This window comes from Choloepus didactylus, chromosome 1 (genome assembly GCF_015220235.1).
Source record: "Choloepus didactylus isolate mChoDid1 chromosome 1, mChoDid1.pri, whole genome shotgun sequence".
Lineage (NCBI taxonomy): Eukaryota > Metazoa > Chordata > Mammalia > Pilosa > Megalonychidae > Choloepus > Choloepus didactylus.
Window position 1 is genome coordinate 51478184 of NC_051307.1, and position 15745 is coordinate 51493928.

General features: G+C 38.5%; 1 pseudogene; it reads left to right on the forward strand.

Annotated features, from left to right (window-relative positions):
- The first annotated feature begins 1173 nt into the window (after nucleotides 1-1173).
- On the forward strand, nucleotides 1174-3193 carry LOC119509056 (annotated as a pseudogene).
- Nucleotides 3194-15745: the final 12552 nt, after the last annotated feature.

Consider the following 15745-nt stretch of genomic DNA (forward strand, 5'->3'; position numbering starts at 1 on the left):
AGGTAGACTGAGATTCTTAAACAGTATACAAAGAGCAAAAACATATAGGAAAATTTTGATAAATATGGACTTCATTTCAATTAATTGCTTATGATCAAAAGATACATTAAGAAAGTTAAAAGTAAACCATACAATAGAAGATAGTAGTATACACCTATCTGATGAAGGATTGTATTAAGAATATATAAAGAAACTACACAAATAAATAAGAAAGAGACCATCAAAATTAAAAACAAAATGAGTAAAATACTTGATCCAATATTTTACAAAGAGGATGGCCAATGATCAATTAAACCTAAGAAAAGGCATTCAACCTCATTGACTGTTAGAAAAACACAGGTTAAAACTACAGTGAGATACCATTATAAATTTATTTTAAAAAATGACTAAAATTAAAGAGGCTGATGATTGCAAGTGTTAGTGAGGATGGGTAGCAACTGGAAGTCGTATGCATTGCTGCTGACAGTATAAAGAGGACAAAACACTTTGGAGAATTGATAATATCTACTCTGTTGCATATTCACATACACTTTTACTAGGCAGTTTCATTTCTAGCTTTTTACACAACAGAAATATGTACACCTCTAAATTCTCTAAAGGACAAATAGAAGAATGCTCATAGAATCAGTATTTCCACTGGGCCAAAAACTGAAAATAAGCTAAAAGTCCATCAACAATAGACTAGATAAATACAATGGAATAATACTCAGTAACTAAAAAGAACGGCCATTACATAACTCCCAACTCAAAACCTGACTTTTTTCTCTTTTAGTCCACTGTACCTTGATTTTTTAAATGTACACACTTTCTTTCCCCTCCTGGTTACGTAGGTTGAGATAATGTTAGTGACAACAATTTTGTGCGCTCTGCACAAATAAGTGATATAAAAATAAATTGTAAAAAATGTATATGCTTCCTATAACAATATTGACTATCACTGAAACTTATTTTTTGAAATGAAATGAGTTTCTTCTAAAGAATAATTTTCTCTATTTTGTGTAAATAAGAAAGCAATGCAAATTTAATTCAAGAAGGACTCAAAGAAATTACCTTTTCTATTTTACAGGCTTCTTATTTAGCAAAAACAGAAACTATCATTCCATTCTTCCCTCTGACAAATAGGCACAAAGGTAGAATGTTTTAAAGCTTTAAAATAAAATGCTTAAACATTGAATGACGGTACCTAGGGACTCATATTTGGGTGATAAACCATAATGAAATGATTTCCATGGAAGTCAAGATAATGGTTACTTTTGGAGAGAGAATTGGGGCTGTGTTTGGGATCAGGTACAAGGAGGGGTTTCTTCAACAGCTGTCAAGGTCCTATTTCTTGACTTGGGTGATGATTACAAGGGTGTTCACCTTTTAATAATTTGCTAAACTGTGCATTTGTTTTGTGTGGCTTCCTGCATCTGCCTTTTATTTTACAGTAAAAAGGTAAAAAGGAAAACCTAAAATAAATTGCTTACATTCGCTTGAAAAGGTGCTTCAATAATATAATTCAGGAGAAAATGCCAAAGAATAAGGCTGTAGGGTAACATTTCAAATTTAGTCTTCTGTAACTAGCATTCATTGAAATTGCTTTCTTACTGTAGGGTCTTATGAAACTTGCTTGTCCTTCTTTTATCTGTATTGATATCAAACTGTAGTTGTACAAAGCAATCACTTTCAGGGAACTAGAAGTGATAGCAATTGAGCAAGTCATCACAGGAATGCCATGCCAAAGTTGTTTTCTCACATTCAATTTTGAAATCAAAATCCTTTTCTGTTGACAAGCTACTGATAGATAATGATGCCTACTGAATCAAACTGCTACTGCTTCAATCAGTAGAAATGAATAAATAAAAGGATATTTCATCAAACAGTTTGAGCACAAAAAATTGCATGAAATTAAAGTAACTATGTCTTTATAATAAAAAATAATAATAAGCTGTCTAAAACAAAACTGATTTGGAGGATCTTGTAAAGTCATCAGATGAATCAGGTTAAAATTCATCAGGTGTTGTAAGACAGAAACTGTAGTTACCTTTTATTCTAGACGTTCATACTATAAGTACCATGAGGTTACACTGTTCTAGGTTAAAAGTTGTACAGGATAGTTATAGCCTTTAAACCTACAATTTAAAGGAATAAGGTAAATACTAAATAGCTAGATCATAATACTACAAGTAATACAGGTAAATAGCAATGGGGTTTCTGAATAGGGAAGAAGTTCCTTAGCATAAAAGCAATGGGAGAAATTGTAAAGAAATAGATTAATTTTTGCATGAAAATTTTAAATCAAAATAAAGGGCTTGATAAAAAGATGGATTAAAAATTTACTAATATTACAGACAAAAGGCTAACAGCCTTAACACATTAAAAAATTGACACAAATCAATAATAAAAAACTAAAGCCAGAGAGGTTGCTGGTTTCGTAACCGTCGCTGCTCCTGGCTGACGCGCGGGCTGCGAGGCCCGGGTCCCGTTGGGCCGCCCTGTGCCGGGTCGCTGGCAGGGAGGCAGCCGGAGGGCAGACAGGCTGGGGGTGCAGGAGCACGTTATGACTGTCAGCAAGGGTTTCTGATCTTGGCGACGTGGTTCATCCATGGGAAATTAAACAGCACGTGGTACATGTGAAGATTTCTCGAAAATTTAGTGTGGAAACCATCGATCACCTTGTTCTCATTTCTACCTGTTTTGTATTGGCAAGGGAGAGTGCCTGCATGAGCAAGATAGCACAGCAACCGATACTCCGGGTGTGAATGGAAAGTGTGATCCATTCTCAGACACACGACAGGGCTTACAGCAGGTTCCTCAGCTGGTGCCGCAGGCCCTGGCGGAGGAGACAAAGCTGTGACTCCCAGCAAGCAGAGCAAAAAGAGTTCACCCAGGGATAGAAACAGTGACGGGTATCATCAACGCAGAGAGAGAAACAACATGACTATGGAAAAGAACCGGCTGAAAAGCAAGCCGAAAGCACAGGATACCCTACCGAAAGTAAATCAGCTCAAAGACGAGACTGAACGGTGGGAAGCAAAAATTAAATTGCAGACAAACGAATTAAATGTTCTTAAAGATTTGTTTCTTGAGCATGCACACAACCTTGCAGACAATGTGCAACCCATGAGCACTGAAACATACAACAAATTCTGATAATGCAGGACAGAAACTTCACCCGTTACAAATTTCAGAACTGTGGCTTGAATGTTAAAGGTGTGACCTCTTACTCCACTCATATCAATGACTGAATGTTGTCTTGTTCCATTATTCAAAGATCCATTGGAAGTTGTGTTCTGGGATCAGCACTGAAGAGTTGATTAGCTAAAAACGTGAGCCATGAAATTCGAATATGTGGTTTTAAATGATACGGATTATTGTTGGGATCAAAAAACAAGCATTTTTAAGGTATATAGTGAAAAAAAAAAAAAAATATCCTGGACCTTGATGTTCTTGATAAATCTTGACTTCCCAAGAAGTGCTTCTTTTTTTGGTGGACAAAAAGAATGGGGAGCTGGCAGACTGTGCACAAGTGGTTTTTAATGGATGTGGTTAATTGGATTAAGAAAAGTTGAATGCCATCTATATTTTTTTTTTAATCATCATTTTATTGAGATATATTCACATACCACGCAGACATACAAAACAAATTGTACTTTCGATTGTTTACAGTACCATTACATAGTTGTACATTCATCACCTAAATCAATCCCTGACACCTTCATTAGCACACACACAAAAATAACAAGAATAATAATTAGAGTGAAAAAGAGCAATTGAAGTAAAAAAGAACACTGGGTACCTTTGTCTGTTTGTTTCCTTCCCCTACTTTTCTACACATCCATCCATAAACTAGACAAAGTGGAGTTTGGTCCTTATGGCTTTCCCAATCCCATTGTCACCCCTCATAAGCTACATTTTTATACAACTGTCTTCGAGATTCATGGGTTCTGGGTTGTAGTTTAATAGTTTCAGGTATCCACCACCAGCTACCCCAATTCTTTAGAACCTAAAAAAGGTTGTATAAAGTGTGCGTAAGAGTGCCCACCAGAGTGATCTCTCGGCTCGTTTTGGAATCTCTCTGCCACTGAAGCTTATTTCATTTCCTTTCACATCCCCCTTTTGGTCAAGAAGATGTTCTCCATCCCACGATGCCGGGTCTACATTCCTCTCCGGGAGTCATATTCCACGTTGCCAGGGAGATTCACTCCCCTGGGTGTCTGGTCCCACGTAGGGGGGAGGGCAGTGATTTCACCTTTCAAGTTGTGAATGCCATCTATATTAATATATTTGTGGGGTGTTTTTTTTTTTTTCCTAATCAATGTATTAAAAATCCTTAGGGTGATAGAAACCAATTGCTTTATAATTTGGAGTGATTTTATATATAACATAACCCCTATTTTAGCATAATGAGTACTTTTTTCCCCAACAAGTACAAGTTGATTTTTTAATAGTGATGCCAGGTTAAGTAAAGAGATCCCATTGCATTCTAAAGACATTTGCAGCCAGTTGTCTTACAGATAGAAATAACATTTAGGAAGCAAATAGATTTTTTTTTTTTTGGTCTTTATAAAAGTATAATCTGTTAGAATTATACTTTTAGGGTACCTTTGGGTTATTGGATTGGCATTATTTTTTTTTTTTTTAATCATCATTTTATTGAGATACATTCACATACCACGCAGTCATACAAAACAAATTGTACTTTCGATTGTTTACAGTACCATTACATAGTTGTACATTCATCACCTAAATCAATCCCTGACACCTTCATTAGCACACACACAAAAATAACAAGAATAATAATTAGAGTGAAAAAGAGCAATTGAAGCAAAAAAGAACACTAGGTACCTTTGTCTGTTTGTTTGCTTCCCCTACTTTTCTACACATCGATCCATAAACTAGACGAAGTGGAGTTTGGTCCTTATGGCATTCCCAATCCCACTGTCACCCCTCATAAGCTACATTTTTATACAACTGTCTTCGAGATTCATGGGTTCTGAGTTGTAGTTTAATAGTTTCAGGTATCCACCACCAGCTACCCCAATTCTTTAGAACCTAAAAAAGGTTGTCTAAAGTGTGCATAAGAGGGCCCACCAGAGTGATCTCTCGGCTCATTTTGGAATCTCTCTGCCACTGAAGCTTATTTCATTTCCTTTCACATCCCCCTTTTGGTCAAGAAGATGTTCTCCATCCCACGATGCCGGGTCTACATTCCTCCCCGGGAGTCATATTCCACGTTGCCAGGGAGATTCACTTCCCTGGGTGTCTGATCCCACGTAGGGGGGAGGGCAGTGATTTCACCTTTCAAGTTGGCTTAGCCAGAGAGAGAGGGCCACATCTGAGCAACAAAGAGGCATTCAGGAGGAGACTCTTAGGCACAAATACAGGGAGGCCTAGCCTCTCCTTTGCAGCAAACGTCTTCCCAAGGGTAAAACTTATGGTAGAGGGCTCAACCCATGAAACCACCAGTCCCCTATGTCTGTGGTCATGTTAGCAACCATGGAGGTGGGGTAGGCGAATACCCCTGCATTCTCCACAGGCTCCTCAAGGGGGCACTACATCGTTTTTTTTTTTTTTTTTTTTTTTTCCTTGTTTGTCTTTTTTCTTTTTTTTTTTTTTTAACTTTCCCTTCTTTTTTCAAATCAACTGTATGAAAAAAAAAGTTAAAAAGAAAACAAACATACAATAAAAGAACATTTCAAAGAGACCATAGCAAGGGAGTAAGAAAAAGACAACTAACCTAAGATAACTGCTTAACTTCCAACATGTTCCTACTTTACCCCAAGAAAGTTACATACTATAGCAACATTTCAGTGAACTTGTTCCTACTACATCCATCAGAAATTAACAGACCATAGTCATTTCTGGGCATCCCCAGAACGTTAAATGGCTTATCTGTTCTTCTTGGATTATTGTTCCCCCTTCCTTAATTGCTCTCTACTGCTAGTTCCCCTACATTCTACATTATAAACCATTTGTTTTACATTTTTCAAAGTTCACATTAGTGGTAGCATATAATATTTCTCTTTTTGTGCCTGGCTTATTTCGCTCAGCATTATGTCTTCAAGGTTCATCCATGTTGTCATATGTTTCACCAGATCGTTCCTTCTTACTGCCGCGTAGTATTCCATCGTGTGTATATACCACATTTTATTTGTCCACTCATCTGTTGATGGACATTTGGGTTGTTTCCATCTCTTGGCAATTGTGAATAATGCTGCTATGAACATTGGCGTGCAGATATCTGTTCGTGTCACTGCTTTCCGATCTTCCGGGTATATCCCGAGAAGTGCAATCGCTGGATCGAACGGTAGCTCTATCTCTAGTTTTCTAAGGAACTGCCAGACTGACTTCCAGAGTGGCTGAACCATTATACAGTCCCACCAACAATGAATAAGAGTTCCAATTTCTCCACATCCCCTCCAGCATTTGTAGTTTCCTGTTTGTTTAATGGCAGCCATTCTAACCGGTGTTAGATGGTATCTCATTGTGGTCTTAATTTGCATCTCTCTAATAGCTAGTGAAGCTGAACATTTTTTCATGTGTTTCTTGGCCATTTGTATTTCCTCTTCAGAGAACTGTCTTTTCATATCTTTTGCCTATTTTATAATTGGGCTGTCTGTACTATTGTCATTGAGTTGTAGGATTTCTTTGTATATGCAAGATATCAGTCTTTTGTCAGATACATGGTTTCCAAAAATTTTTTCCCATTGAGTTGGCTGCCTCTTTACCTTTTTGAGAAATTCCTTTGAGGTGCAGAAACTTCTAAGCTTGAGGAGTTCCCATTTATCTATTTTCTCTTTTGTTGCTTGTGCTTTGGGTGTAAAGTCTAGGAAGTGGCCTCCTAATACCAGGTCTTGAAGATGTTTTCCTACATTATCTTCTAGGAGTTTAATGGTACTTTCTTTTATATTGAGATCTTTGGTCCATTTTGAGTTAATTTTTGTGTAGGGGGTGAGGTAGGGGTCCTCTTTCATTCTTTTGGATATGGATATCCAACTCTCCCAGCCCCATTTGTTGAAAAGACCATTATGGCTCAGTTCGGTGACTTTGGGGGCCTTATCAAAGATCAGTCGGCCATAGATCTGAGGGTCTATCTCTGAATTCTCAATTCGATTCCATTGATCTATATGTCTATCTTTGTGCCAGTACCATGCTGTTTTGGCAACTGTGGCTTTATAATAAGCTTCAAAGTCAGGGAGTGTAAGTCCTCCCACTTCGTTTTTTCTTTTTTAAAGTGTCTTTAGCAATTCGAGGCATCTTCCCTTTCCAAATAAATTTGATAACTAGCTTTTCCAAGTCTGCAAAGTAGGTTGTTGGAATTTTGATTGGGATTGCATTGAATCTGTAGATGAGTTTGGGTAGAATTGACATCTTAATGACATTTAGCCTTCCTATCCATGAACATGGAATATTTTTCCATCTTTTAAGGTCCCCTTCTATTTCTTTTAGTCGAGTTATGTAGTTTTCTTTGTATAGGTCTTTTACATCTTTGGTTAAGTTTATTCCTAGGTACTTGATTTTTTTAGTTGCTATTGAAAATGGTATCTTTTTCTTGAGTGTCTCTTCAGTTTGTTCATTTCTAGCATATAGAAACATTACTGACTTATGTGCATTAATCTTGTATCCCGCTACTTTGCTAAATTTGTTTATTAGCTCTAGTAGGTGTATCGTTGATTTCTCAGGGTTTTCTAGATATAAGATCATATCATCTGCAAACAATGACAGTTTTACTTCTTCTTTTCCAATTTGGATGCCTTTTATTTCTTTGTCTTGCCGGATTGCCCTGGCTAGCACTTCCAGCACAATGTTGAATAACAGTGGTGACAGCGGGCATCCTTGTCTTGTTCCTGATCTTAGAGGGAAGGCTTTCAGTCTCTCACCATTGAGTACTATGCTGGCTGTGGGTTTTTCATATATGCTCTTTATCATGTTGAGGAAGTTTCCTTCAATTCCTACCTTTTGAAGTGTTTTTATCAAAAAGGGATGTTGGATTTTGTCAAATGCTTTTTCAGCATCTATTGAGATGATCAATTGATTTTTCCCTTTCGAGTTTTTAATGTGTTGTAATACATTGATTGTTTTTCTTATGTTGAACCATCCTTGCATGCCTGGAATGAACCCCACTTGGTCATGGTGTATGATTTTTTTAATGTGTCTTTGGATTCGATTTGCAAGTATTTTGTTGAGGATTTTTGCATCTATATTCATTAGGGAGATTGGCCGGTAGTTTTCCTTTTTTGTAGCATCTTTGCCTGGTTTTGGTATTAGATTGATGTTAGCTTCATAAAATGAATTAGGTAGTGTTCCATTTTTTTCAATGTTTTGAAAGAGTTTGAGTAAGATTGGTGTCAGTTCTTTCTGGAAAGTTTGGTAGAATTCCCCTGTGAAGCCATCTGGCCCTGGGCATTTATTTGTGGGAAGATTTTTGATGACTGATTGGATCTCTTTGCTTGTGATGGGTTGGTTGAGGTCTTCTATTTCTTCTCTGGTCAGTCTAGGTTGTTCATATGTTTCCAGGAAATTGTCCATTTCTTCTACATTATCCAGTTTGTTGCCATACAGTTGTTCATAATATCCTCTTATAATTTTTTTTAATTTCTTCAGGATCTGCAGTTATGTCACCTTTTTCATTCATTATTTTGTTTATATGGGTCTTCTCTCTTTTTGATTTTGTCAGTCTAGCTAGGGGCTTGTCAATCTTGTTGATCTTCTCAAAGAACCAACTTTTGGTGATATTTATCCTTTCTATTGTTTTTTTGTTCTCTATGTCATTTATTTCTGCTTTAATCCTTGTTATTTCTTTTCTTGTACTTGGTTTAGGATTGGTTTGCTGTTCATTTTCTAGCTTCTTCAGTTGATCCATTAGTTCTTTGATTTTGGCTCTTTCTTCCTTTTTAATATATGCGTTTAGTGCTATAAATTTCCCCCTTAGCACTGCTTTTGCTGCATCCCATAGGTTTTGGTATGTTGTGTTCTCATTTTCATTCGTCTCTATATATTTAGCAATTTCTCTTGCTATTTCTTCTTTAACCCACTGATTGTTTAGGAGTGTGTTGTTTAACCTCCAGGTATTTGTGAATTTTCTAAGTCTCTGATGGTTATTGACTTCTAATTGTATTCCATTGTGGTCAGAGAATGTGCTTTGAATAATTTCAATCTTTTTAAATTTATTGAGGCTTGTTTTATGTCCCAGCATATGATCTATTCTGGAGAAAGTTCCGTGAGCACTAGAAAAGTATGTGTATCCTGGTGATTTGGGATGTAATGTCCTGTAGATGTCTGTTAAATCTAATTCATTTATCAGATTGTTTAGGTTTTCAATTTCCTTATTGGTCTTCTGTCTGGTTGATCTATCTATAGGAGAGAGTGATGTGTTGAAGTCTCCCACAATTATTGTGGAAACATCAATTGCTTCCTTTAGTTTTGCCAATGTTTCTCTCATGTATTTTGTGGCACCTTGATTGGGTGCATAGACATTTACGATTGTTATTTCTTCTTGCTGAATTGCCCCTTTTATTAGTATGTAGTGGCCTTCTTTGTCTCTCAAAACATCCCTGCATTTGAAGTCTATTTTATCTGAGATTAATATTGCTACACCTGCTTTCTTTTGGCTGTAGCTTGCATGAAATATTTTTTTCCATCCTTTCACTTTCAGTTTCTTTGTGTTCCTGTGTCTAAGATGAGTCTCTTGTATGCAACATATTGATGGTTCATTTTTTTTGATCCATTCTGCGAATCTATATCTTTTAATTGGGGAGTTTAATCCATTTACATTCAACGTTAAAACCGTGAAGGCATTTCTTGAATCGGCCATCTTATCCTTTGGATTATGTTTGCCATATTTTTCCCTCTCTCTATTAATATCCTTTATTGTACCCATACCGAATCTCTTTAGTACTGAACCTTTCTCCAAGTCTCTCTGTCCTGTCTTTGTTTCTCTGTCTGTAGGGCTCCCTTTAGTATCTCCAGTAGGGCAGGTCTCTTGTTAGCAAATTCTCTCAGCATTTCTTTGTCTGTGAAAAATTTAAGCTCTCCCTCAAATTTGAAGGAGAGCTTTGCTGGGTAAAGTATTCTTGGCTGGAAATTCCTCTCACTCAGAATTTTAAATATATCGTGCCACTGCCTTCTCGCCTCCATGGTGGCTGCTGAGTAGTCACTACTTAGTCTTATGCTGTTTCCTTTGTATGTGGTGAATTGCTTTTCTCTTGCTGCTTTCAGAACTTGCTCCTTCTCTTCTATGTTTGACAGTGTGATCAGTATATGTCTCGGAGTGGGTTTTTTTGGATTTATTCTATTTGGAGTTCGCTGAGCATTTATGATTTGTGTATTTATGTTGTTTAGAAGATTTGGGAAGATTTCCCCAACAATTTCTTTGAATACTCTTCCTAGACCTTTACCCTTTTCTTCCCCTTCTGGGACACCAATGAGTCTTATATTCGGACGTTTCATATTATCTATCATATCCCTGAGGTCCATTTCGAGTTTTTCAATTTTTTTCCCCATTCTTTCTTTTATGTTTTCATTTTCCATTCTGTCATCTTCCAGGTCACTGATTCGTTGTTCAACTTCCTCTAGTCTTGTACTATGAGTGTCCAGAATCTTTTTAATTTGGTCAACAGTTTCTTTAATTTCCATAAGATCATCCATTTTTTTATTTAGTCTTGCAATGTCTTCTTTATGCTCTTCTAGGGTCTTCTTGATTTCCTTCATATCCCGTACTAGGGTCTCATTGTTCATCTTTAGTTCTTTGAGTAGCTGCTCTAGGTGTGTCTCTTCTGGTCTTTTGATTTGGGTGCTTGGGCTTGGGTTATCCATATCGTCTGGTTTTTTCATATGCTTTATAATTTTCTGTTGTTTTTGGCCTCGTGGCATTTGCTGACCTTGATAGGGTTCTTTTAGGGTTTGTAGACCAGTTGAAGTCCTTATCTCTAATTTATCAGATCTACAGCTTCGTGGAGTACACTTTCTCTAACTAACCAGCAGGTGGCGTCCACGAGACACCTGTTCTCCACAAGCCAGATCTCCCCTGCTTAGCCTTTTTGGTGAGTGGGGGAGTGAGTCTTGTGGGGCCCAATTGGTGTCCCAAGCTTGCGTGTGTAGTTGGTGTTGCCTGCCCTGTATGTGGGGCGTGTTTCTGGGCAGTCGGGGAGGGGGGGTGGCCCTAACAATCAAATCTCCCTGATGATCCTAGAGTTTTAAAGCTACTGCAATAGTCTAATCCTTCAGTTCAGTCCTGCCACAGTTTGTCTCTGCCACTGACCCACAAGTCTTTGGTATTGGCGTATGGCTCCTGAGACTTGCAAGTGGGCCCCTCTTCCAGGCTGTGCACCCCGGGTCCTCTGTTGAGGGATGACTGTGCTATGTCGCAGGTGAGTGCCGTCCCCCCAGGGCAGTTCTGGGCTGCTGGGCTGTGTTGGGAGGCTCCCAGTCTGCTCAAATGATGGCTGAATGGGGCTCTGTTAATTCACACTGCTCCCCCTTCCCAGCTCTGGGACATTCAGCTGAGGTTGCAGGGAAGGCTAATGTCCACGCCCAGTTTTGTGGTGTGTGCCTGTTATTTGAAGCACTTCCGTCACACTGGGTTGTCTGGGGCAGCTCTGGGCTATGGGGCTGGCGATGGGCAGGAGTGTTTCCTGTCCACCAGGATGGTGGCTGTGAGCGGACACCCCCCTTTTCTTGGGAAGTTGTGTTGTTTAGTGAATTTTCTCAGCCACTGGATTATTGCCTTTTGTCTCAGAGCTCTCTTAGTTCTGCTCTTGACTTGACGTGCCCAAATTTCAATTCTTTGAAGCTTTCTGTATTGAGCTTCTTAGAGTAATTGTTTAAGAAAAAGCAAAAAGGATTTAAAAAAAATAAATAAATAAAAAAAAACGGCCCTCCTCAGAGATCTAATGGGTTATTGAAATGCTAATAGACAAAGCAACCAGGGCCATTAAGGAAAAGTGCCCAGGGCAGAGAGATCAGCCTTGCTTCGGGATTTGCATATGCGCCTCAAGGCCTGATCTCCGCCCTTCCCCTTTCTGTGTTCACCAGAACTCCAAAAATCCTCTGCTTTTATTTTGGAGTTTTTCGTGTTGTTTTTTTTCTATGCCTGTCTCCTCTCTGCTGGGCTGGCTGCTCTCAGAGTCTCTGGTGTCTGGCCTCAGTCTATCTATGGTTGGAGTTTGAATCAGTAGAATGAGTTTCCGGTAAGAGCAGCCACTGCAATTCTCCCTTCTCCTTCCTGGAGCTGACAGCCCCTCCTCCCCCGGGACTGAGCCTGGCAGGGAGGGGCGCGGGTCCCCTGGCCGCAAAAACTTACAGATTTCGCTGATCTCAGCAGTTCCACGTTTTCATGAGTGTTGTATGAAGTATGCCCAAAGACAGATTGCTCTGTGGTGTCCAGTCCACGCAGTTCCTGGCTTTTTACCTACTTTCCTGGAGGAGTAACTAAAACATACAGCTCACCAGTCTGCCATCTTGCCCCGCCTCCCGGCATTATTTTTTAATGCAGCTTTATTGAGATATAGTGACATACCATTCAGTCATCTGAAGTATACAATCAATTGATCACAGTATCATCATATAGTTGTGCATTCATCTCCACAATCAATTTTTGAACATTTTCATTACTTCAAAAAATAAAAATAAGAACAAAAATAAAAATAGAAGTAAAAAAGAACACCCAAAACATCTCATACCCTTTCTTCCCCTCTATTATTTATTTATTTTTTGTCCCCATTTTTCTATTCATCTGTCCATACACTGGATAAAGGAAGTGTGAGCCACAAGGTTCTTATGCATTATGTAGATATCCCTTTTTAATTTTTAGTGTATTAGAATAGCTAGGCATTATTTTATTTCCTAAAAAAAATCTCAGTAGTTTAGATGAACTCATATACCAAAATTTTACTTTCTGCAGATGCCAGTAAAGTATTTTTTCAGTATCATTTTGCAGCGAAGTCAGCAAACAAAATGTCTTAATAATTTGAGCAGACAAGCTACTGATTAAGATTTGGAATATTAATTCAGAGGTAGTTTCTACTGTGTTCAAAATAACTATCATGGAGGCATGATATCTAAAAGCAAATATTTTTTGTGAAGGATGATTTTGGTGTTTGTTCTTAACCAACTGGGGATAAGACTAATGTATCCTTTACTCCATGTCATCTCTCAAAATGAGTGTAAAAAAAAAAAAAAACTTGAGAGTGTAAGGTTTTAATCTTTAATTTATTTCACTTAAATACATCCTTTTATATTGTTTTTATGACTTTTCTTTTTCTAGTGACTGTTCTTCCAGAATTTTTGTACCACTGCTTCCTTTTTGTTTGTTTGTTTGCTTGTATGTTTTTATGTCCCATAAATTATTTAAAAATGAAAGTACTGATAAAATTTAGGATATTAATATTTTTGAACTTTTTAAAATGCCAAATAATGAAGTAGGGAATCTCTACTGGTTTATATCAATGTTGGTAGTTTTGGTTGTCCTTGTTAACTGTGTATTTTTTGTTGTTTTTAAAGCACGGTTCTAGCTCATATTTGTTGGCTTTTTTGTATTTTGTGTGTGTGTGTGTGTGTGCCTGGGTTAGTGATGAAAGGCTGAATTATATCTAGTTTTAAAATTTGTTTTACTAGTTCTCTCATTTTGCATATGGTCATTGTGATGGTTAGGTTCATGTGCTAACTTGGCCAGGTGATGGTACCCAAGTGTCTGGTCAAGCAAGCACTGGCCTAACCGTTATTGCAAGGACATTTGTGGCTGGTTAATAAACCAGAAGGCTGGTTTATTAAATCATCAGTCAATTGGCTGCAGCTGTGACTGATTATATCAATGATGGGCATGTCTTCCACAATGAGAGAATGCAATCAGCTGGATACAATCCAATCAGTTGATGACTTTCAAGCAAGACAGAGGACCTTCACTCCTTCTTCAGCTGACCAGCAAATCATTTCCTGAGGAGTTCATCAAAGGTGCCAGTTTGCTGCCTGAGGAGTTCATCGAACATCTTCATTGGAGTTGCCAGTCTGCTGCCTGCCCTATGAAATTTGGACTCATGCATACCCACAGTTGTGTGAGATACTTTTATAAATCTTATATTTATAGATATCTCTTGTTGATTCTGTTTCCCTAGAGAACCCTAACTAATACTGTCATTTTTGGCCACATTGCTGTGTCTTACCAGTATTTGGGACACTGTAACCAGAATGTAAATTAGTGTAACTCAAGTTGCACCCTTGGATTGGGGGCTCAGTGCTGACTGTGCTGTTCTTCTAGGCAGAAGGCAATCTGACTGTATCCTGTAACTCAGCAAGGCCATTATTAGGGCCAAGTGCCCCTTCTGACTGTAAGACAGGAGCCCGTGTTGTCCCATAAGAGATGCTGTCTAGGAAGGCTAATTCCCTATAGAACCAGGAAACAGGATGGGGTTTCTGTCATGGTCCAACACCAGTTTATTTTGGTGGGAGTATTGATCTACTTTAAAGGTTGATAGATGTTTGAATAACTTAACTAGGACACAGCCACAGAATCTTACTGAATCTTTAATAGCTCAGTGATCTTAAATAATGAGCCTAATTTGACACACAGTTAGGTCACTTGAATCCTTAAGCATCTATCATAGGTGTTAGTGACATTTGAATCTCTTATTTACTAAAAACTATCTTTCAGGAATTGATGTCTGTTCCAGTTTGCTAATGCTGCCATTATGTAAAATATGAGAAATGTATTGGCTTTTATAAAGGGGGTTTATTTGGTTACAAAGTTATAGTCCTAAGGCCGTGGAATTGTCCAAACAAAGGTATCAACAATAGGGTACCTTCACTGAAGAACACCGATGGCATCCAGAAAACCTCTTTCATCTGTGAAGGACAGGCAGGTGGCTGGTATCTGCTCTGGGTTTCTGGTTCCAAAACGGCTTTCTCCCAGAATGTCCCTCACTAGGTGTCTGGGGATGTTCTCTTAGTTTCTCCCAGGCAAACTTGAGGCTAGCAAAAGTCTGCTTTCAATGGCCAGCTCCAAAATGTTTCTCTTGGCTGCTCTGAGTTCCTTCTGTTTTTGAGCTTTTATAGGGCTCCAATAAACTAATAAAGATCCACGCTGAATAGGCGAGGTCACATCTCCATGGAAATAATCTAATCAAAGGTATTACCCACAGTTGGGTGGGTTACATCTCCATGGCAACGACCTAATCCAAAGATTCCAACCTAATCAATACTAATATATCTGCCCTGACAAGACTGCATTAAAGAACATGGTGTTTTGGGGGACATAATACATCCAAACCAGCACAATGTCTTTGTGCCAGTTTGAATATATTGTGTCCGCCAAATGCCATTATCTTTGATGTAGTCTTGTGAGGCAGACGTTTTGGTGCTGTTTAGATTTGCTTGGAATGTGCCCCACCCAGCTGTGGGTGATGACTCTGATGAGATATTCTCATGGATTCCATCCCCTGGAAGCTCGTAATTTTCCAAGCCATCAGCTTCTGGTTTCTTTGAACCCATTTAGGGTGGGCCTTGATCAGTGGAGCCATATAAATGAGCTGACTCAAAGAGAAGGAATTCAATGCAGCTGTGAGTGACATTTTGAAGAGGAGCAAGCTTGCTAGAGAGGAACATCCTGGGAGAAAGCCATTTTGAAACCAGAACTTTGGAGCAGACGCCAGCCACGTGCCTTCCCAGCTAGCAGAGGTTTTCCAGACGCCATTGGCCATCCTCCAGTGAAGGTACCTGATTACTGATGTGTTACCTTGGACACTTTATGGCCTTAAGACTGTAACTG